We start from the raw sequence: 25,107 nt of genomic DNA on the forward strand, positions 1-25,107 counted from the left end.
AAAGTGAAACATTTAGCAGATGATTGGAATGATGTTATTAGCTACTGAAACAATATGTCTTGATGAAATCATAGCACTGAGGCAAAATTTTGACTGACTTTTTCAGCTTCCTTTGTAAGTGACACAGCAAAAATTTCATGGCTTCTTACACTGGCATTTCAAACACTCCTTGTCAAAGTTAGTGGAAACAGCATCCTCTTATGCCCTTGCCTTCTGAGTATAAAAGGCAAGGCAACTCACCAGTTCTTCTCTAATCTGCCTGCAGTCCTCATCCACCCATTTGTATGTTTTCCTCCTTTATCAGTGCCAAAGAGTAAAAAATTATCCCCACTGACAGAGAGTGAAAAGAACATTTTGAGGGCAGCACTAACTCCTACCTGTGCAGGGAGGGTTGCAATAGATATCTGTGTTTCTTGAATGCATTATACAGTTCTTAGTGCGTTACTGACTGAACAGGACAAAAAAAGGAATGCATGGGTAAATATTGTGATATTGATATGTATCTGATTATAATCATGCTGAGTATAAAATTTTCAGCTCAGAACATAATTGTGAAGTATTCCAAGATAATCTGAAGTCATGGTGCTTTTTGAAGGCAAAAATATTGGCATCTGATATGGTGATCTTGTGCCATGTTGTCATGAGAGAGGTTATTATGTAGCAACAATTCAATATCATCCTTTGGACTTTTCTGATAGACCACTTAACTATCTCAGCTTTTCCAGTGATCATCTCATTTATCTAGGATTATTGCAGTGAATTTACTGTTTGGTTTTCTTCCAGAACTGAAATGTCAAGTCCGGTGTCATGTATGCAGTAGCTTTGTGCTATGAGAGCTCAACAGATCCACCAAAAGCTGCTAATAGTTGATCTTTGGATAGAGCTAGAAATAAATAAATCCTCTTTAGCAGATCAATATTCATCCCATTTAATGCTTGATGTGAAACTTGTGGATTTGAAGTAGTAATGCTGATGTACAGCTAATCGTTGAAATGGGCATTAGGGCTTTTATAGCATGGCAACATATTGTCAGACAGGAAGGAGGAGAGTGTTGAGTGCATCCTAAGGTGGGAGAAAAACTCCATAACAATATTTAATTTAATGCATGTTCATAATCCACACAATGGCCTACATTGCAATGATTTGCTAGGTTGGAGATGAATCCTGTACATCCAGTATTTATTCCAGGAGTTTACCTACTGAAGCAGATGATTCCCCCTTCAGTGGATCTTTCAGAGTCTAAATATAATCACCCAGTCATATTTCAAGACATAAATTTCCTCTTTAGTACTTTCCACTCAACTGGTGGCTTATCTATCCATCTGTATAAGTACACAGAATGTGCACTTCCCATGGCACAGAATATATAAGTATTAAATTATCTAGTAATGAACTTGGGTATACATTTGTGTAGGTGTGTATTACTTACTTGGTTTCTGTCTAGAATTCGTATTGTACATATTCTGGAGAAACAGAAGGAGAATTTCCAGAGAAAGGATATAAAACATCAGTAAAAAGAATTCTGGGACAGTTTAAGAGCATATTTGAAAAGGTTTTGTGGGATGGCTTTTTTTTTTTTTTTTAAGATGTGGTTTAAGGAGTTTTTTTCTTCCCCTTTAGTCTGCCTTAGTAATTAAATACCTGAGGCCATTATCTTCATTCTTGAAATGAATAAATAAAAGTCTTGTTAAGTGAATAATTGTACTAAACCAGATATTGGCAAATATAACAAAAGTTGAGGGTTGAATTTTCTTCTGTGCCAAATCTATGCTCTGATCTTTGTGACCATATGTGTCACTGTAAATAGCTTTCTTACATTTTGCCTCAGTGAGCTCTGGCATTCAATTTCAGCTGTGAAGTTTCCAGATGCTGTGCTGGCCAGTATATACCTTGGTGGATCATTCCTGTCAGATGATGCAAGCAAAATGAGCCTCCTTGGCAGACCTCAGTCCATTGGCATTTGTAGGAAATAGTCCATTCCTTTTTCATCAGAGAAAAAAAACTTCTGCAGTGTTGAGAAGTCTCATTTTCTTTAAAGGTGAAGCAGAAAATGCCATTGTTTCATTCTCCCCTTACATTAGAGATTCTGGTATAAAACATGTTTGTCAATATCATGTAAAATGACAGAATATGTGTGTATCACAATTCTTTGCCACTGTCATTAGTTTTGCCACTATCTTTGCCACTATCCTTGTTTTGCCGAGGAATATTTTAATCTTAAACCTACAAGAGACATACAGAGCAATATGTGCTGATGCAATGTGTAGTGAACTTCCACCCCTCTGAACACAGCTTAAGGGGCAGCAGGGCTGTTGCCTTCCTTTATAATAGCAAATCTATATTCCTTTTAAGAAGTCTTTCCTGGGTCCAAGTTTTTGCAAAAAAACTATGTGGGAGACCATGGGGAGGATTAAATTTATCTGCAGAACGGTAAATCACTGGGAAGGAAAGAAATGCCAATTATATTTCATACCACGGGAGGGAGATGGTTTGGAGGGCATGGGTAATGACAGAGTGGGAACTTTCTGGGTTACTCTATCTCTTTCAGTGAAGGTTAAATAGTCTAGTTAAGCACTCTTCTAATCCTGCTTCAATGCCCATGCTGAAAAGTGGTATGGACAATAGGTATTTCATGTGTTGTGAGGAAGGAATGTACACAATTTTCTCATATTCAGCAGGCTTTTTCTGCTGCCTTCTTGCATTACCTGCAGTGCTATTGCTTGTTCTTTGTTATTAAGAAAATGTAATAAAAATAAAAGCCATTCTATCTATAAACACTTCTGTAAGCTTAAAAAACTTCAGAACATGGCAAGAGTAATTGTTTTTCCTTTCTATCATAAAAAACAAAAAAGGTCAGGAAATGTATGTCTCCTTTTTTCCCAAAGAATAATGAAGGAAGATCTATGGTGCTCTGGGAGCTAAATAGAATGTTCTGCCCCATTTAGGAAGCAGAAGTGTGTCTTGGCCCTATTAAACACAAACCAGAACAAATGCACACACAACCAGATGAATAAATACCCAAAACAAACAAAAAACCCAATCCCAACCATAACAACAATAACACCCCCAAACAAACAAAGAACAATAACTCCTGTATTGTTGACACACCATATATTGATATAAAAGGAGAATGTACAACTTATTGTGTGTGGAAATGTAAGGTCTGGTCAATTCCTTACTGTTGTGTCCTCTTTTTATAACTGGGAGAAGGGAGCAGGCTAATAATAGGAGTTCTGTTGGAAAAGCTATCATTGACATGACATGGACATTAGTGACTTCTGAGGCACTGGGAAGTTTTCTTTATTGCTTTTACTGTGGGGTGGGAAGTTAGCCATGCTGTGGCAAGGCTGGCCTGATCAGTGTGAGTGAGTAGACCGTAAATTCAGAGGGAGAGAAAGAGACCTTCTGGCCTCTCCATCATAAGAGGTTGCCTCACAGGAGAGCTCACCAAGTGACAGTCATTTGATCACTTCTATGTAAGGCCTACTAACCTAAACACAGCAGGTGACCTATAGAGGTCTGTTGAATGCTTTGAAGACCTTGCATTTGTCATTTATATTTGCATATAACAGCCTGAAGTTAAAATAGGGGCCAAGAAAGAGGTATACGTTCATACATCCTTCCTTACTCTGCTGCTCATATATAGACATTATCTCAATCAGTTGAAATTTGCAAACATGAGATTCTTCACTGTGTAAGAGGTGGTCAGTCTGGTCCTGGATTTTGGTCTGTTATTAATTATATTCTTAGAAATGTGGTTCTCACATCTATTAGTCACTACTACTGTGTTTAAATACTGAGAAGAATCATATTTTTTAAATAACTTACTGATGATTTTAACTAAGAGATAAAAAATAGCTTTTTTGGTTTATTTTCTGGATTTCTAAATCAACTCTTGCTCATATGGAAAAATAATCAGGTTTTTAGCCTTGCCTCAGTGAAGTTGTTTTAACTCTGATGATGCAAACCCTGCCATTTCTTCCCAATGCTGTACAGAGACTGGGGTCTCCCACTACTGAGGGTTCCAATCTGACCCTAGGAAAAACCTTGACACCATGTGACGAACCAAGGAATAACTAAGATTCTGCATTGTTCAATTTTGGTGGGGGGGTTAAAGCATTCTTTGAAGTTCAATCTACATAGCAAATGTTTTGGTATTTTTTTAAATGGCTGTTTGCCAAATTTTTGGGTTTTTTCATTCTGCTTTCAGAAGGCATAGGCGGGTTGAGACAGGAAGCGCAGCCTGAAAGGCTCGGCCAGATCCGGAGGGATTAGTTGCAGCAAAAGGCTGCTCTGTGATCCTGAGTTACTTTCTTAGTAGTATGGCAGAAAAAGAAAACACACACATTCTTGTATGTGTCCAGATCTTCATGCAAAGCAAATCCACCAGACAGATGGAAAATTAAATCACCCTGATAAGGCATTTAGGAACATTCTTGTCAATATAAATGCTGATGGTGGTGTCCTTTTCTTTTGGGCTTTAAAAACCAGGTGATTTTTTTATGAAACAAAGTCAAGTTTCTATATAACTGTACTTTCCAATGACGGCACAGCAATTACATTTTTTCTACTCTGGCTTTTGGAAAAGCTTTATATTTAAAGGGGAAATTAATACTTTTTGCTTAAGGTAGAAGTTCAAAGGCAAGTTTTCACATAATTGAAGATGTGTTGAAAATGGATAGAATTTATTTCTCCTTTTTTTTCTTTCTTTTTCTTTTGTTTCATTTTCCTTGGTGGCCAGTAAAAGAAGTTTGTTGAAAGTGCAAAGACCTTAACTTTTTGTGGCTAGCTACTTAAGTGAAAAAAGGAAGTCCTGATCCTGTCTTTACATTATCACCTGGTGGTTGTTAGTGTTTTGTACCTCCTTACAATGAATGTAGAGAAGTCCTTGGAGTTACCTTTAGATAATTTTCTATATGCACTAAAGAGTTAAAAAGATTCTAGGTTTGTGTTCTTGCAGGCAAATGTTTCCTACACAATTTAGATAAAATTTAAATAAAAATAGTAAAGAAAGACAAAAAGTTTTAGAAGGCTGATTTAGATGGCCAATAAAACACCTTTAAACAGAAATAAAGAGGAAGCTTTGGTTATTCTGGGGGATGGGGAGCGCTACTGCTGTGCTGCTGTTGTTTTTTCCATTACTAAAGAATAGAGCAGATTTTGTTACATTCTTTCAGTGTGAAATGTGGCTTCTTTGTACTGCAAGTTGTGGACTTATCGAGGGAACATCCAGAGAGGCTTTACAATTAGCACTGATTGTGAAAACTCTTTCCTGCATCAAGCTGCCCAAATGTCATTCCTAGTAAAACCTGTGAAAATAAGACATGATTTGAAATTACCAGCTCCCATAGAATATTAACTAACTGGTATTTTTGTTAAAGTTCTTTAACTGTCGTTGGCGTAGACAAGTGATTTTATTTCTTTTGTTTTCACAGTCCAAATAAGACATCTGCTATGTAAATACTTGTATATAAATACCATATATGTGTCTCAAATAATGAACTCGTATTCAGAGGTCTAATGTTGAGGCCAACACACTAAGCTAGCACAGAGGAGCAGGGAAGATAATTCGCGACACACTGTAAAAATGTCGAAAGCCTTTTTCCCATCTTCTTCCTCCGCAAAAGGAAAGGCGTGGTTCAGTTTGGTTTGTTGGGTTTTTTTTTTCGCTTTTGGAGGCCTGAAAACAAAAGGAACAGCAGAGGTCGCCCCTGCATGGCGTAACTCGCAGGGCTGGAGGAGCGCGGCGGCGGCGCTGGCAGAGGGTGACGCGCCTTGGGCGCCCCGTCCGGAGCCTCCCGGCCCGCCGGGCGCCGGGCGGTGCTGCTGTGCCGGACGCGCCGCAGCATCGCCGCGGCTCGGGGCTCTCGCGCATCACTGGGCCATTTGTTTAGTTAGCCTTTCGAAACAGATTTGTAATTAGGAATGGGCTGCCCGGGGAGGTGGTGGAGTCACCCACCTTCCCTGGAGGTGTTTAAGGAAAGACTGGATGTGGCACTTGGTGCCGTGGTCTGGTTGGCAAGGTGGCGTTTCAGTCATGGGTTGAACTCAATGATCTCAGAGGTCTTGTCCAACCTAATTGATTCTGTGATTTGAATGTGTTGCATTCTAAGTGAGCATTTATCATGGATACAGATTATATTTTTTTATTGTAATGTTCTGAAAAAATATTACCTTATGTGTATCAATACATAAAATCCTATCTTTTAGATATCTGTCTTCTGTCAGCATCATTTGCAGAGTTATTGAAAGTTTGCTACCAGTGTTATGTTGCACAGGATCCTCACCTTTGGATGCACTGGTGGCTTCACCTTTGGATGATTATTGTAAGCATCTGATTGAATGTGACAGACAGTGCTAATGCAAACCTGAGAGGTAGATCTGGTATAAAAACGTCCCAGAGTGTCAGTCTTTAAAGATATGTTGGAGCAGCCTTATTTTTTAAATTCTAGTTCATTAAAAAAATACAGTGTGATGCTCAAACGACTATGATACACTTAAGTTGAGACTGGTCAAGTATTGGTTTATAAAGCTTTTCTATTGCAGAATGACTTATCAGTCTGTACACTCATCTGAATGTATTTATTTTGAGAAGACTCCTAATACATGTTCTGTTTAGTGCTAGACACCTGAAAACAGCAAGTTTCTTAGACAGTGTCCCATGTGTTTGTAAGAGAATCAAAATGTGCTGACAAATAACACTAGACTATTAGTTTGGTCTTCACCTTTCCCCCTCTAGAACTTTTGAAAGGACTTGACTTAATCTTGCTGTAGGAGAAATTGTTAAAGTATGAAAAACTTTCCCAGCTGGGAATACTACTACTTCTCCCACGAATATGTAATGATAATGAAAGATCCAGCCACCAGTATTGCCTCTCTATTAATCAGGGTGAAAAACATGGGGGTCTCAAAGGCCATAGAAGAGTTAGGTTTCAGAGTATAATGAGATTCCTACACTCTGCATTTAGTACCTATTTGGACAGAAACATAGGATAATTTTTCTGTGTGTACAGGTGAGCTTGTTATTTATGCAGAGAACTGTGTCTGTGCAGATCAACCTCCAGGCTGTTCCCTGCAGGCAGGTGCATTCCTCCACCAAGCTCCACAAGTCTTACTACATCTTTCCATTTAACAATTTTCATTGCTGTGTGAGCACAGGATTTGCCAGGATCAGAGGTTACTAGCACACTGCCTTTACTGCTATTTCACTGTGGCCTGAGTGAGCCAGTCTTGAAATCTGTCTTTTATTTCTCTTTTGTGTTATTGTTGGTGGAAGATTTATTTCTATCCTGTTCTTGCTGTTGTTATTTTATATAGGCTTTTGTTAGTCTTTTGTGTTTTTTGTTTTCAGCCTCAGGTCAATTTAAGTCCTGTGGCTCTAAATCCTCCTTGCATCAAATGTAAGATTTTTTTCCTTCCACATCTCTCCTAAAACTGTAATTACATCAGAGAAATTGTGTAATAATGCAACTGGCATCTGTTGGAGGCAGATCTGTTCAATGGCCTTATTTTTTACTTTTTTTTTTTTAATGTTACTAGCTTAATTTGGTGGTGTTCTAATCCCTTCTACCTCTTTTCCCTCTGATGGATTTAGTTGTAGAAATTTGTTGTAGGAGTCCAAAATTGTCTGCTCATATTTATTTTCCATCAGTCATTTGTCTGGTTTTACTTCGAAATTTGCCTGACTGTTGATTGATTTAAGTCATCTCATCTCGTTAATCTTTGTATGTCATAATTTGTACTTTTTATTGAGTAATACAAATTATCTAAGGAATGCTGATTCCCAAACTGAGCTGATGGTCCATTCTTGAGTCTTATTTAATGCAAGGACCTGTTCCTTCAACAGGTCTTGGAATTAACCTGTCTGAACTTGTTGCTGTGCTGTATTAGCACCCAGCAGGTCACAGCAGCTGTCAGCTCTCAACTCTACCATGTAATGAGGCAGTCAATCTCTGTCTATCCCTATACCACACAGTCACGGGTCCTGTAGAGATATAAAGAAATAGGTTTCTGTATTTTGTATAATAGCATCTGATCCAATTCTAGTTCAGCCCTCAGATGTGCTACAGCCATGCTACATGAATCTAATGTAGCATGCTTGTCTCCTTCATTGAAAGCCCGTCATCAGCTGGGTGCAAACCCACACAAAGATCTTGTGTTGATTTTGCACATTTGTAAGATGATAGGGATTTCTGCATGTCTAGCTTTTGGGATATGAGTAGTTCCACTGAAGCCAGTATAACTCTTCGTGTGTTTGACTTTAAGCAAGTTTGAAAGATCAGATCCCTGGTGGCCAATTCTGTTCCTGATGAACAAGCAGAAACAAAATACAGCCTTCATGTCATAGCTGCAGGACTAGTTAAATGCATATTGTTTTCACTAAAGTGATACACTTTATAGCTTGAAGTGATTTTTAAAAAGATGCCTTTTATGCAGACCAGATTTATGAATAGGTTTAAATATTAACTTAATTTACACAATTGCAGATTTATTGGTGGAAATACTAAATAAAGTTACAAGTGCCGAAACTTCTCAGATATATGATTTAATTTCTGAAGCTTTGTCAATCAACTCACTTCTGTCTATGGAAGCACTGAGGAGACCAAAAATATATAAAAGCCTGTGAATTAATAATGCACTTTCATATCTCATAAGAGAGAAGTTAACCAAATTGGTTTTGGGGTAAAAGCAGTAGGAGTAGAAGAAATGGCCTCAAGGTTTGCCTTTAGTTGTAGACATTTAGATTAGATAGTAGGGAAAATTTCTTCACAGTTGTCAAGCATTGGAGCAGGCTGCCCAGGGAATTGGTGCCATGGCCATCCCTGAAAATTTTCAAAGGACTTGTAGATAGGGTGCTTGCAAACATGGCTTAGTGGTGGACTTGGCGGTTCTGGGTTAATTACTGAACTCGCTGATCTTGGACATATTTTCCAACCTTAGTGATCTATGATTCTATGAAAAAGTTATTTACAAACCTTGTCTATTTCAACAACAATGGCATAGCTCTTCTTAAAGCACAGACATCAGAATATAAATTATGCAAGTTCACACTGGAAGCATATGAACTTGGTATGGCATCTTAATGAGTGAGATTTTTTCCTTTTTAAATTTCCTAAAAATTCAAAGTGCATGTAAGCCATAATGTTTTGGTGCTAACATTCCTTTGCTATTTGATGACAGATTGGTGCAATTCTATGCACAATGTACCATGTAACATCTCCAGTGTTAAAATTAACATTTTTCTGATCATCTGCCATACAGAGAATGCATTGATGATGACTTAATATACATCTCATCATGGTATATTATTTTCATTTCCTTATCAGTAAGCTTTACAATTTGCACATCTGTCTCATCTGAACATAAAGAACAAGTATATAAAATTCCTGTGTCCTAGCTCAAGGGTAACATGGAAATGAGTTTTTCCAGCTACTGACCTGTTGGTTGTATGTCTCATTTCATATCTTGTCTTGCTAGCTTTGTATTAATATGTGTATAAATTATGTATAATGTAAATGTATTCATAGTTATTCCTTGAGGATAACAAAACAATTACTTGTATTGATATTTCTGACATATATGCACTGGGAATGTGGAAAGTTCTGTTTAATGCTGCAAAACTGGAAGTTTTCTCAAAAATTGTAGTCAGCAAATATGTGACTTGATGTGTTTTCCTCTATAAAGAACAAATATGTGGAGATTCGTATTTCTCTCAAAGCATATTCCACAGTCAAAATACCAAGTTCATAAGTAAACCAGTATTTTATTTTGCCACCTGTTGGTTTTAAGGGTTCAGTAGTTTTTCTGTCCTGTAATATCACTAGTAGAAATGATTCACCAAGGCAAACTGTCTTTGCTTGAATCCATGCATCCTTGATTTTATTCTGCATCCACCCTCTAAGAGTCCATTTCTTTGCCACAATGGATGACAGATGCGATATAAAATATTAGAAATAAAGGCATGATTTTCTCAATACCCACCAGCTCTATAGTTTTCAGGAAATATTAAATGATACATCAGAAGAACTCCTGGGGCAAGAGTTCTGATCACAGTGTGGCACAAGAAGCCCATATAAAGTTGTTTTAACTCATATTTACTCATCTTTTCTCCATCTCTCTCATGATTCCAGAAACAACAAAATTGCAGCCAACCCAAGCCTGTTTTGTTGTGTGCAATTTTGGTCACCACAATAAATGAAAGATATTAAACTATTAGAGAGCATCCAAAGGAGGGCAGTGAAGGTGGTGAAGGGCCTTGAGAGGAAGCTGTATGAGGAGTGGTTAAAGTCACTTGGTTTGTTCAGCCTGGAGGAGAGGAGACTGAGGGGAGACCTCATTGCAGTTACAACTTCCTGGTGAGGGGAAGAGGAGGGGCAGGCACTGATCTCTTCTCTGTGATGACCAGTGACAGGACCCGAGAGAATGGCCTGAAGCTGTGACAGGAGGGTTTAGGCTGGATGTTAGAAAAAGGTTTTTCACCCACAGGATGGCTGGGGACCAGAACAGGCTCCCCAGGGAAAAAATGGTAACAGCACCAAGGCTGAGAGACTTCAAGAAGCGTTTGGAGAATGCTCTCAGGCACATAGTGACTCTTGGAGTTGTCTTGTGCAGGGGCAGTAGTTGAACTCAATAATCCTTGTGGGTCCCTTCCAGCTCAGCATATTCTGTGATTCTGTGCTGAATACACCCTTGGAAGGCAAGGCAAAATGAACCCACATGAGCTGGTCTCATGGGACTTAAAATCAGCACAGTTCTGAAAAGATGTTTTTGTCCTAGCTGAGTGTATAAAAATGTTTTGGTAGTCCCAAATAAAAGTTCCAAAGTGCTGCCATTTGTTTTGGGTACATTTCATATGCTATACTACCTTTTCCCACAAACAGAAATCCCATTTAATTTTTTTCCCCACTAGTTCAGCTTTGGAAAACATTCTATTTAATAAATATACTGATTATAATTTATTGAGCTGAGATTAAATTTTATCAAGCTAAACTACCCCTAAAAAAATAAGAAATAGTACTTAATCATTTAAGCTGAAGCCTTTGCATTACTATATTTGTGACTAAAAGTCCAGTGTCATGTATTGAGCAAAGGTTTGTATTTCTACATCTTATCTGCTACATCAGGAAACATCATCATCTGAATCCTAGGTGTGAAAATATGAAGCTTCAGAAATACTAAAAACACCCTACAAAATATTAGAAGGGGTCTTAGATACCTATTATGCACTATAGCTACTTTCATTAGTTTGAGTTTTTCACTAGAAGAAAATGCTATCCGTATACATTTTGTAAGCACTGCAGAATACATACCACAGTTTGCAAGTGCTTATATTTTTTCTCTTGGATCTGAGAACTGATGAGAACTTTCCCCAGGCTTTCTTGGCAAATGGTTACTTGGGCCCCAGTGTCAAGGGGTGGATTCACAGCCAGAGTGCTAAGGCCAGTAAGCTGTGAAATTCTCAGAGCCCTTCTGTTTCATTTTGATTGCAAAAGATCTGTCCTCATGCCTGCTGCAGTGCAAACTGGATCAATGTACATGTTGTTTCTCACCATTTCTTGTGTAAACATAAACTACCTCATCAGTCCAAAGATGCTTTGTAGAGTCACAAAAACTTCCCTATTCTGTATCTGCACAGGGCAACAAAATTCCTGGTTTATTTCAGATTTCAAGATTTTTTTACTCTTATTCTAACTCATTTGCCATTTGACTCATTGTCATTTTCTAGGACAAGGTCAGACAAGTGACTTTGCAAGTTGCTATAAATTGCTTAGATTCTAACATTATTTTTATTGCTTTGCATAATCTCTTCAGTATTGACGGGGGAAAATGAAAACACCAGGTTGTAAATCTCATTTGTGCCTTTCTTTCTTGCCAGATACTCTAATGGAAGCTATAGTTCTTCAGATAATGATATTAAACTGGGATGTACTAAAAAACAAATAGATAATAGATAATATTTTCTCCTCTTGAATTTTGCCATTGGTCTAGCTTATTCATACTTTGTTTGTATATTTTTATTCCATATTTCCCTTTCTGTCTCTGAATCACAGATGGTCTCCCATCAACAGTGGTGCTTCTGTAAATCACTGCAGCTCAACAGATCTATTCCTGGCACAGGTGGTGTCAAAGCATTCTCCCTAGTAGGCTGAATTTTAGTTCAATTCCTTCATTGTATATTTCCAAGTGATTTACTGTCTGGGATGAATGTACGTGAAGCTCAGTTTAATTGTGTTGAGCCTGATTAGCAAGAAAGGTTAACAAATATGATACTGAAGAAGGGCTGCCTGGAAAATCTGGGAAATGACAGATCTGTCAGTTTGACGTCGGTTCTGGGGAAGGAACAGATCATCATGAGTGCCATCACATGGCACATGCAGGACCACCAGGGGATCAGGCTGAGGCCGCGTGGATTCATGAAAGACAGGTCCTGCTTGACCAACCTGATCTGCTTCTATGGCAAGATGTTAGTTGGTTGGTGGATGAGGGAAAGTCTGCATGTGTCCACCTGGACAGTAGTCAAGACTCTGACAGTTTCCCACAGCATTTTCCTGAAGAAACTGACTGCTCATGCCTGCACTGTTGGCTGGGTAAAAAACTGGCTGGATGAGTGGGCCCAGAGTTGGTGAATGGAGTTACATCCAGTTGGTGGCCAGTCACTTCTAGGGTTCCCCAGGGCTCAGTGTTGGAGCCAGGTTGGAGTTGTGTTTAATGTCTTTATTGATCATCTTGATGAGGGGATCAAGTGCACCCGTACTGAGTTTGCAGATGGCACTAAGCTGGTTGGGAGTGTTGACCTGCTGAAGGGTAGGAAGGGTAATCAGAGGGATCTGGACAGACTGGATCTGTGGGCTATGGATCCAGCTTTATGATGTTCAATAAGGCAAGGTACCTTAGGTTTGCTTAGGTGCTTTTGGAGTACTGCATGCTATGGTAGTACTCAGTAACAGCCCATTCCTCCCACATGGGCCAGCTTTTTGGATAGAATAGCAAGGTATCTGTCAGCCAAAATCTACATTTGCTTTCCCTTTTTGTAAAGGTATGCTTTACAAATGAATTAGCCCTCTCTGAGATGAGGTTATTCTGGTTTAGGAATGTACTATTCCTTTGAGGGTGGGTTTGTTCCCATTAAAATTCGATTATGGCCCTAATCCCTTCCTGTCAGATGACATGTTCTCACTCAAATCCTTTTTATTTTAAAACTACATCTGCAGACTTACAGTTGTCCTCTTTTACAAAAGTAAAAATATGAGTTTAGAGGAAAGTGTCCTTTTTTTGTCTTTCTAAGAAGCAATTAGAAAGTCTAGAACAGAAAGGGAACATCCAATAGAGTAGAGAAGCACCTACCCTGCTTTGGGCTTCACATCAGTGCTGCTAATGACAGCAAACTGATTGATCTTTCCAAGCATGCACACTTGGAAAAATGAAATATGTCTCATTTTGGTGTAATCCATTAGAAAAGTCAGTCATGCAAGAACAATTTCTGTCCAGGAGACCAGTAGACAGAACAGACCTGTGGACAAGCTTTTTAAATTCTTTAATTAATTCTTTTGTTAGTTAAATCATTATATTTAATGGAATTACCACCTCATTTGTATTCTCAGAAAGAGTGGTGTTTATTGCTTCCCTCAATCTCTGTGAAGAAAAATAATCCTGTTTTAAATCAAACACTTGTTTATATGATCTAATAGAAAACACCAGGCTCTATATCAAATTCAAATGGAAAACAGATGTATTAAATTGACAGTAAGAATAAATTTGTCACAACTATAAATGCTTATTGAGATATATGTTTATATACATATGTGTGTGTACATATATAATTCTCTCTTTTTTGAGGCTTGGTGGAGAGGACAGGAAAAGAACATTCCTTTAGAGAACATCACCAAAGGGATGCAGTGTAATTTTTTCGGATTTAGAACAATCTGTTAAGAGAGTATGGAAACAGAAACTAAGCGCATATGGAGTTTAAATTTAAGGGTTTGAAGATTTAATTACAGGGTTGGAAGTTTTTATTTTTTAAGTAGTCCAAAATGTGTTTTGCAAAATTTTTCAACTTAAAAAGAATGTGGTAAGCCCAATGTGCTGGTGGAAAAATACTGCATTGATACAAGTCATTCCATTTTGGGAAAGAAGCATCTCACAAGGCTTCATAGCTAGCTGTCAGATAGCCATTTTTTATTTTAGGTGACCCAAAACTTGCAATGGATGGACTTGTAAATCTTCATTTCCACACCCCCCTTTCATTCATGAACACACTCTTAAAAACATGTCTCAAATGCTTTACACATATCTAAATGTAAGTGTCAAATTAATCCAGTCCTGAAGCACAGCTATGTCCTTTTCTGTCCTGTGTCAGGTTCCAGCTCAGTCTTTTAGTATCAGCAGGTTTCATTTCACTGTACACTACCTGTGCAATGCAATTTGATCACCTTTAAAAAAGCTGGAGCATGCTATACATTTCTTCCACTCCTCCAGAAATTTAGATAGCTTCTCTTTGATTTGCCGTGCCTAGAATTTTTCCTGTTCCTTTCAGAGCACAACTGACATTATGCAGTAGGTTGACTAAAAGTTTTAAAACTTGTTTCATCCAACATGGTATACAACTCAGCTGACAGAGCGTGTGTGAATGGTGTCTCTAATGTCTAAGCTTCCACAACACAGGCAGTAGGAATCCTGGAACAGGTGAAACTTCCTGATGTAGGACTTTTCAGTAGGGGAGCTACCCAGCAGCATCTGAGCCTTAGACGTGCTTCTGCACCCATCTTTACTCAGCCATAAATCCAGCTAGTTCTGCTGCAGTGCCAATAAAGATTCAGCTCTTGGTTTTCACTCACTGCCACCCATTTGGATTTACAGAGCAACATCTGTTGGTCATGGCTGGTCACCTATTTTATGTATCATCAAAACCGCATTTCCCTGATGACGCTGTTGAGCAGGACGGGAACAGAGAACTCCAGATCAGAAGGCTAAGAAAATGAGCTCTCCCTTTATTTCAAATGCACCACTCTATATATAGGGAACATCGAGAAGACTAATTTCATTGGTCTTAGAGTAAAAACGTCACACCATTGGTGTGCAGTGAATGACGCACGGTAGCAGAACATATCTATAAACAATGTGAATAACAAGATAGATTAGAGAATTATTTACATTCTTTCCCAACTGCTTCCCAGGCTCTCGCCTGGTTAGAAAACCTTTCTCTCTGACTGAGCTGAGAATACCCACACCCTGATGCTGATTTTCATAATCTAATATTTTTCTGGATCATTATGAGCTGCAATACAGGCTCTTATGTTAGGAAACTTAGAATTATGTTCTAAATTTCATGTCCTTTTTAATGTTTAAAATTTTGGGAGGCAGGGGATTATGTGTGAGCATTGATGATCACTACTTATGATCACATTGATTAATCACTACTGATATCAGTAGTGATTTACAAAATGCATAATGGAGAATATGGTTCACTCTAAGATTACTGATTATATAGCTGAACAATGTTAATATTTTAGTGGTACATGAAGAGAGATTGTGCAGTGGCAGTTCTGTAATCAGTTCTAAAACCACTGAATTTCCATCTTTTTAGGGGACAATTACCTTTTTAGAAACGCCTCTGCATATCAAGTGTTTATCATGGGTCTGTATATACTGGAATAATCAAGAAGAATTATAGAAATTTTAGAATACTGTCTTCTTAACTACATATGGAGTACAATTTTTTTTCCTGAGGATGGCCTAGTGGAAAAGTGGTGACACACTCTTTTGAATGGGAAAAGAGCAGAGCCATCCCTGTGCAAACAGACCTGTCAGCAGCTTCCTGGTTTGTCCAAGGTCTTTTTCCCCTGTTTCTTGATGGAGTTCAGCTCAGATGCTAAGTGGATGCTTTGAAGAAATCTTGAACATTCTTAATGGTTGCATGTTTAATACTTACTGGTTCTGACATCTGAATCATTAGTCCTAAATCCAAATGCTGCATACTGCTCTTGTAATGTATGTTTCATAAGGAAATGAAGGCATGTAAAGTGATGTGCCCAAGGATGCAGACAGGGTCATGAAGGAAGTGCAGGAGACTGATTCCTGACCCCTCATGTTAAAACACAAGTAGCAGACAATGAATTACAAACACATGAGCCACTGCACAATATCCTTTTAGATTGATATTTAAAATAATAATGCAAAAGAAAAATTCCAGACATCATTCCTGTCTGCCGATTATACTCCCTCACTTCCTCTAAATTTAGCACTCTCTTCTTGTTGATTTTATTTCAGCATATACTATGTATTTCTCCAACCTGATCTTCTTTCTTGATTAGCTTTATTTCATCTCCACTAGCTTTGGTGTACTGCATCCTGTGACAGCTTTCTCACTGCTTTCCTTCATGATTCCAGTTATGCTGGGATGTCAATGACTCTTTGGCATATTTAAAATTTTTACATTTGAGGAATAGTTAAGTAAGGAATGGGGAGGAGGAGAGCTGAGACCATCACAGCACCAGCCTGCCAGAGTTCAGGAAACATTTGGACAATGCTCTCAGGCATGTGGTGTGATTCTTGTTTTTTTCTGTGTTGAGCCAGGAATTGAACTTTGGTGATCCTTGTGGGTCCCTTCCAACTCAGGATATTCCAGGATTCTATTAGTCTAATAGGAGGAAGTATAATATCTTATAACAATTCTTATTGTATAACATTATAAACCAGCTAGCAGATTATTTTCACCTTGGACTTTGTTTCCCTGCCTCATTGATCTACACCATTCTGTTATCTTTAGTTGAGATTAGCCCTCTGTATTTGTTCCAGGTTTAGGCTCCCAGCACATTTCATAGTAATTAATAAATAGCACTAGTCACTCATAACTAATGCTAATTAAGCGTAGTAATGATGTCACAACCACGTGCAGATGGATCAGGAGCACAGAGTTTGTGAACTTCTCTTAATTTTTAGCCTGGCCCTTATCTGTAGTTGGAAGTGGGCAAAAGAAGACACTAAACACAAATCCAGATGTGCACAGATAGAACATCTGTTTCAAGTATGCATAACATGAATGCCCTTATTTAAGGGCAGTTGACCACTCAAGCTTACTATCTGTGACTTCTGTTTTATTAGTTCTTCTATAGATTTTGCAAGCAACAAGCCTCTTCAAAGAAAATAATTTTTACATAGAAGGGAAATCATCCACAGAAAACAAAAAACATAGAGAAATTTGTGACAATGAGGGAGGTTTTTCTGTAGCTGAACCAATAAAATCCAGCATGACTTAGAGTTGGAGCTTCTTTTTAAGAGGAGCGTCTCGCATGATGTGTCTGTGTTGTACTCGAGCCTAAAGACATCTTTTGAAAAATTACATGGAATAAAAGGGAAATTATGTCTATCAGAAGCTCAACCATATTGTCTCTATAGACAAAGTTATTATTTAAAAGCAGTAGCATTAAACAAACTGGGTAGAAGTTGATAACTAAGATCAATAATAATTTTCTGAAATTATATATCTTGAAACCATTGATCCCATTACACTATTGTTGCAAAATTCAAGGAACAATTTTTATTAATGGCATCAGCTTGTGTAAAGTTCAGCTGGCTCATTCATGTTCATCTCCTACACTGTCATAAAGTCACTGCCCTTGCTCTCATATCAACAATTCTGTCATCAGAGTATACCTTTCTCTTAATAGTGCCAGTTGCACTATTTGCTGTAGTTGTTATTTTAATTTTTATTACTCCTTTATCTGTTACCCTGGAAAACAGAGGCATATTGCTACTCAGGAGGAGTTTCTATATGAGTCATGTTGATACAAAGGTGCACACATAGCACAGCAGGTGCAGAGGAGTTGATTGTTATCCTCCTTGGCTGTGTCATAATATTTTTTTTTAAAAGCAAAAAGCCACCCATCAAATAAGTAAGTCTAGCTTTGAAAAATTGCTAAATCTGTGGATTTAGTTATATTATGTAGTGGTTTAATTTCAATAAATCCATAAATGTTCCAAATATTTTCAGAATTTTTTTCCCTCTGCTAGCATGTTATAGAAAAACTTTTAAAGTAATCTCTTGGGAAAGGAAACAGTTATTGCTAATTATTGGGTCATGAATTTGATGATATATGAACACAGAACTTTGAAATATTGACAGTATATTATAACTTAATTTCTGTTTACATCATTAAATTCAAAACACATGAAAACTCTTTGGGAAAAAAATAATACAAATAATAAAAAAATAAATACAAATAATGTATTTGTGTTTCTCTTGTCATTTTTTTAACATGTTGACACTAAATGAGGTAATTCTAAATTACTATGTGTATTGAATTTGTAGTTATGTAGCTGTATTTTAGCTATTGTCTGTATCTCTTAGGTATATTCTATATTTTGTTTTCAACAAGATGAAAATTATAGAAATCATTTGCTTAAACTCAGGTTTGTACTTAATAATTTTGAGTTGTGTCTATAACATTTTCTTCATCATTATTTAGCAAAATATAGTATTCACACAATTAGTATGCTGCAGAGTACAAGAGAATGTCTGTCTTTTAAAGATCACACGTGATTCATGTTCTGCTTCTCAAAGACAAGTTGAACAGGAGAGACAAAGATTAATCCTAGTGTTTCCATTGTTAAACCCCACTTTTCAGATTATGCTGCTTTAGTAATAGAGTACTCAGCATTGTCTATTTCATATCCAAAAGTTGCATTAACTCATGTTTTAGCAAATAAACAGGAGTTTAAAATAAAATCCTCTAGGATCTTTTGTTGTTTTGAAATCTGAAAGGCTCAATAATCCTTTAAACCTGTAAACACTAACAAAGAGACCATTGTCACTAAATCAAATTCATCTTTTTAGAAACAGCATGCTGCAGAGTTCCTCATAGAAAAGAAATACTATTTAGTGAACCAGCCTTGTCTCTGGTGTAGCTGCTGTGCCCTAGTACTCCCATCAGTGATCAATTTAGCTATTATCTTGAAAATTATTAAATGTTCATGAAACAGTGAGTTGAACACTTCCCAGCTCCTTGCTCCAATAATTTTTTCTTTATAATTTCTGTAGACTGTTGCTTTGTTTAACATTTAAGGTTATGTTAGGTCAATTCTTAATACAATAGCGTATTTGGCAAGAGTAGATGAGGATTAATTAGTAATGTTTGCAGAAGACTTTGAAAATATGAAGTGCTATAGGGACATAAATGAATGTCTTCTTTTCTCTGGTCTACAAATAGGTAGTGCCTGCCAAATGTTATTCTCATGCTTGAAAAGCATTAGATTTTCATGTATCTTACCATAAGTAAATTCTGAGTTTTAAAGTTAAATGCTTTTAATCAGTGATTCATAACTTTTCTGAGGCTATTTTTAAGTGGCTTCCAAAAATATACAGATAAGTAGTTGGTTTACAGCAAGCTACACATGTGAAATTAATAAAGGGGCTCAAACAGCCAGTGGAAATATGGTAAGGAGTCCTGAAATAAAGATCTGTGAATCCACTAGATATATTTATAACAGGGAGTTTGGTATTTATCAGAGGCCATACAGGTCTTCAGAAGTACCAGATTATTTATGAAGCAGTTCTCATACAATTTATGAGTTTTCTCACACTGACTTGCAAATGTTGCATCTTCCCCTGGAGAGGAGGCTTCCTGCTGTTCCTTCCTCCATACAAGGCTGGTTGTGAGTTATAACCAGCTGAGGTGCTGGTAAGGTAGGGGTAGGTGTCAGGTGATATCCAAAGGAGCTACAGAAAAGACTTCAAAACATTGTCTCTAGTCCTTTAGGTGAACTAGACTTGCACTGCTGTTTCAAGGTGAAGGGTCCTTGTGCCCAACTCTCTCTCTTGGAAACTTTTGATCCCCCACAATTTTACCCTTTTCATAATTTAGAATATATGTTGATATTTTCAGCAGTACTTCTCCGTACAAGATAGTAAATTTTCACATTTAACACTGCTAAAAAAAGCAAAAGATGGATTGCACAGTGGACAATTTCCAATCTTCTTTTCACGCGAGCTTCAATAATTCAGGCTTGTAATTCTTGGAGATGAGATATTAGACTACAACTGATGACAGCAACAGACAAAAATTTAGAGGCAGAGCAATTCCTTCAAACAGATGTTTCCCAGACCAACTGATAACACTTCAACTTTCAAGTGACACCTCTTCTTAAAATCACTCTAATTATGAGAAAAAAGGATACAATGTCATGCAGTGTCAGGTGTGAAGTAAAGCTTGATTCATCTTTAGCATTTGATTACTTCTCATTTAAGCCTATGTTTAAGCAATTAGTATTTTTTCCAACCCCTTCTGTTTTGACAAAATGTGTGGATGTTTCATATATCATCTCTGTTTTCTTTTTCTTGCAATTTTGGATTTTCTTTTCTAACATCTTTTGCAATCTTACTATTTTCTGCGTTCTTCTAGAAAAAAATATATCCTACTTTTGAGCTAGGGCACCATTAAAATTTGCAGCTCAGGTTCTATTATGAATAAATTAGTACTCTCTTTAAGATTTTTCTTTAAAGCACAAAACAATTAGGGTGAGAGAAGTATAGGGCACTTCACCTTCCTGATATTTCACAGTTAAAAAAAAAAGCCTAAGTAGCTAAGGTGGAAAAGCATAACTTTAAACCACTTATGGATTTCTCAGAATAAGGAACTCTGATCATACCTATATATACAATATTTTGTTTCTGTATGCAACAAATATTCTTTAAGTGGTAAAAGAGCTAATTTGATGTTTCTTTCCCCTTTCTCATTTGATTCTAAAGAAATCTCCAGTAATTTGTTGCACATTTTTTACTCTAGTGCATTTTTCATTTCTCCTCACACATAATGCAAATTTTTTTAGACCCATAAGTTGTTTTTTTTTTTCCTCTAAGCTTAATGATGGAAATACTGATAACTGTGAGAAGCAAGGATGAGTGTTTAATGGAGTGAATGTCCTTTCATAAGCATTAAAAAATTAAAGCTTTTTCTATAAGAGCAGTGGCTCAGAAGTTCTCCTGTTCCCAGAAAACTGAAAAACATTCACTACTTAATAACATTGCATTAACTTAGAAAAGGTTTAGCAGTACACAGTTAGACCTGATTCTCTCTTGTGCTGCATAATTGCCTCCTCCTGTCTTTCAGAAACTATAAGTGGAGTTTGTTCCATCTGTATACAACATCTTATTTAAAATAATACCCAGAATACCTAGCCATAATATAAAATCTCTTTTTTCAAAATCTTATCCCCACAGTTGTACTAAAGGTTCCACACAATGATCCCTGATATTTTTTGGTTTTACTTGCAGTTTCATGTATAGAAACTTAACCTAGATTTGACAGATGTGTGTTCAACTCTTAAAAATTTTTGACAGCGGTTTCTACAAATATCGCTGAATTACAGAAAGTTGTAAAAATTATTGAATGGACATATGTAAAAATTATTGAATGGGCATATTCTTAAGATTTTTCTTGCTTTTTAGATCTCTTTGAGATTGAATCCATGCTGTTCTTGAATGGAGATTGAATAATGAAGGTGATATCAAGCACGAGCATTAGTCCTGCTCAACAATGACCTATCGGGGGGGCGGGGGGGGCAAGGGGGTGGCAGGGGAGGGAGCAACAAAACCAAGGTAGGAATATTCCCAGTTCTTAGCTTTCTCACTTTTGTAAACCCACTATCTATGTTAAGAGATATTAATTCTCTGTTAATGATACCCATTCTCTGTTAAGGGCTTAGACACCAATATAATTATTACTGTAAGCTTATCCCACTTCAGTCTTTCCTGTAGTTTGTGGTCTTTTCTGTCCCAAAGATTTAGATGATGTTGTACTTTTTTAGGTCAACTGTTTTCTGAATTCAGTCTTCCTTGTGTACAAGTGCCTTTTTGCAATTGCTATCTTTAACACCAGAGTTGTTTGCTTATCTCTTTGCTTAATGCTAAATCTGTAATTATGCTGCATTTAAATCCTATGCTGCAATATATTTATGCTAAACTGATGTAACTTTTCCAAGCCCACTTGGAGAATAAATCTAGATCTGAGGTTTTCACTGCCACTTTGATAAAAGGTACACCTTACAAGGCAATCTGATTTTCACAATCCTACCACTTCCGTAGACTCTTTCTTATAACCATATCATAGCCAGTCTATTTCTGCTTTTGTGAGTGTTACTTTGCACAAGTTACTTTTTGTGGGTATTTCTGCTTTTGTGGGTGTTACTTTGCACAAATATTTGTTTGTTCAGCCTTTGTTCACCTATATGTTGGCATTTTTAAGAGATGGTTGTTGATCAGAAAAAGACTTTTTTTCCTAATCTCTGGTTCTTTTCTGACAGTTAGGAGGATCAGTGTTTAGATTATTTCCAGAGAGGGGACAGCCCTTTCTGCAATGGCTGGAAAATGTCAAGGGGTCGTCTGAGAGTGCATTCACTGTTTGAGCCAAGCAGGAATGTGTTGAGTGGTTTTTGTTGGCTTTTGGCTTAGTTCCTTAAAACTTTTCTTTCATCAAGCTCATCACAACCTGTTAAAAAATTAAGGTGTTGCAGAATGGTTAAAAATGGTTATGAGCCTTAATACTAAAATGTTTATGAAGCTTAGTATTTGATAAACTGGGAACTACTTCACTTGATTCTTAAACTGAAATACCCCCAAAGCCAATAGGAAGCTTTTCCAAATTGCAGTCACTGTTCCTTTCTGATTTTGTATCTGATACAACAACTGGCTCTACTGGTCAACTGCCTTGATGGCTGAAGTGGCACTCAGTATTTTAGTGAAGAGACATTGAATAAAGGAGGTTAAGACTGTTTTTTCAGTGCTACTACCTAAAAATACTTCCCCCCCTCCCCCCTTTCATTCCAATTAGTTATTCTTCAGTGGGGGAATGGCACCATGGCAGTATTACACTTCATCCATAGCCTGACTGGTGTGGTAAAAGAGTGAAAATATATTTTCTTTCCAAAGCAAAGAGAGAACAGAGGAAGGAAAACTGTGGACTTGACTGATGCTTTTGCTGCCTACATACTTGGAAAACTGGAAGAGTCAGTGTTTTCTGTGTAGTTTCAGATCCCTGAAGCAGAGAAGTATCTTTTGAGTCTTGTTCAATAAAGGGGAGGTCTCAAAAGCTGAGAAACATGAAGTCAGTCTGCTGCAAATGCAGAACTGGCATCTTGTGCCCATCCTTCTGGTGTGCCCAGGAGGTTTCAGGATACCCCAGTGTAGAAAGATGCGGTGATTAAAACTGAATGAAAGAAATAAAAGAGTGCTTGCTGCTGCATGCTGCTTCCTCTTTGTAAAAGTCTTTGAATGCATATATATACACATACAGGGCTTGAATTACCATAGAGCCTCTAAAGCTAGTAGTGAAGACCACAGATATCCAGGTTGTAGAAAGTGGTTAAACTCCATTGATACTTTTATTCTAATATATTTCTCAATAGAGATAGTTTCATACTACCTGGGAATTTGATCATAAATCACTGTTACAGAATCCTGGCAGGGTGACTTCCATTCTTTAAGATGCATTACCTGTACAATATACCTTAAGATAGATTACCTATACAATATACCTTGTTTACAGAGTAAACAAAAGGGAAGTAATCTATTCTAGCTTGCACTTTGCATTGTCCTCATGAAATTTGTGGGAATACAGGTCATGTACAAAAATGCTATCTGTAGGAAATCCTATTTTACTCTCATTTTGGTTTTACTTTTTCTCTCCAACCAGAGATAATTCTTCTAAATTAAAGGCTATGCAGGAGATTCCAGGAACCAATTTGCATGGCCCTGTTGGAAGCCATGGTCAACACTACTAGCTGTTAATAACATGACTTGTATCTCAGTGGGATGTCCTAGGAAGGGGATTAGCATTGCTCCAAACATCATCAGGGATAAAAACCAGGAAACTCTCTCTAGAAGAGAGTGCCAGTAGCTTACTATAAGCTCCCATAAAGAGCTTCAGGCAAGACTTGCTCTTAATAAATATACCAGTATTGAATCTGAGGGACTCTAAATTCAGTTTGCAAGATTGCCAACACATGTTGAAGTTCTTCCCAGGGCCTGGCACTGCTGTAACTTCCCTCCAAAGCAACCAAACAGTAGTGGGCTGGAGAAAAGCTTTAAATCTGGATTTAATTTGTGGTAAATGAAATGAATATGTCTTTTTGAAAGGCTGCTCCCCTTACACCAAAGGACAGAGAAGTGAAAGTCTGTTTCTCGATTAGCCTGGAGATTTTCTTGTATAGAATAAGGAAAGGAAATGTGCTTTCCTTTATTTAAGGCTCTTCTTCAAAAGAAGAGAAAAATTTCCAAGGGACCTTATGCTTTGAAAAAGCACACATTTTTGACTGTCAAAAATCTCCATACTTCTACATTGCTATAGCCAGTTTTGGTTCAAATGCACCAGGGAAGCATCCCCAAATAAGTAATTTCATTGTCCTGCAGTGTTTTTTGCCTGCTTATCCACTGCATGCATTACTGTGGCTTCTTAACTATACTTTCAAATTGCATTTTTCCTACGGAAACCACAATTCATGCTCTATTCCATACGGATTTTTGATTTCAGCATAAAAAAAGATTTGTGGGTGGTGAAGCTGCAGGTGAATTACACAAGGCATGTGCAGGCTAATAAAACCATTGCCTTAAATTACAACATCATGTGCTTTATATATTCAGCATAGGGAAACTATATTAAGAATGGCTTTTTAAAAGTAAAATATTTGTGACTATTTTGCATATCTTTCCATCTTACGTAAGATATCCTAGATACTCTGGCTCCAACAAGGCAGAAAATCCACACTTGAAGTCCTAAGGAGACATTGAAGAGTTAATGGCAAGTGGTCTGTGTCCATTTAGGAAGTTCTTACTTACCAAAATTTGGTAGCATTTAGGTATGTATAAATGGAAGCAATTATTGTAGGGCAATAATTAATTTTGCTCCACAGTGAATTGCATAAAGATTGCATTAAATTTGATGAAAGGCATCTTTAAGTAATCTCTGATCTCTTTGCTGATCATCCCAGCCCTACCTGTCAGTGCGGAATGGCAAGCTGTCCCCTTGACAGAAATCCTATGAAAGGACATCTGTGCTGTGTGGCAATGTCATATGGAAGGATTACTGGTTTAATAGAGTTGAGTTTTGTTCTTGCTCA

At 37.3% G+C, this 25,107-nt stretch overlaps 1 protein-coding gene across 4 annotated transcripts in view; it reads left to right on the top strand.

Moving 5' to 3' along the window:
• The window catches only part of LOC128806276 (uncharacterized), a 168,667-nt gene that overhangs the window by 20,964 nt on the left and 122,596 nt on the right, over nt 1–25,107 (top strand). The window contains exon 3 of one of the 4 annotated variants that reach the window (XR_008436759.1): nt 784–871. The exons of the other annotated variants lie outside the window; for them this stretch is intronic. The gene's annotated coding sequence lies outside the window, so the exon portion shown is untranslated. Of the gene's footprint in view, nt 1–783; nt 872–25,107 lie in introns of those variants that run through there. 4 annotated transcript variants of the gene reach the window in all.

This window comes from Vidua macroura, chromosome 4 (genome assembly GCF_024509145.1).
Source record: "Vidua macroura isolate BioBank_ID:100142 chromosome 4, ASM2450914v1, whole genome shotgun sequence".
Taxonomy (NCBI): domain Eukaryota; kingdom Metazoa; phylum Chordata; class Aves; order Passeriformes; family Viduidae; genus Vidua; species Vidua macroura.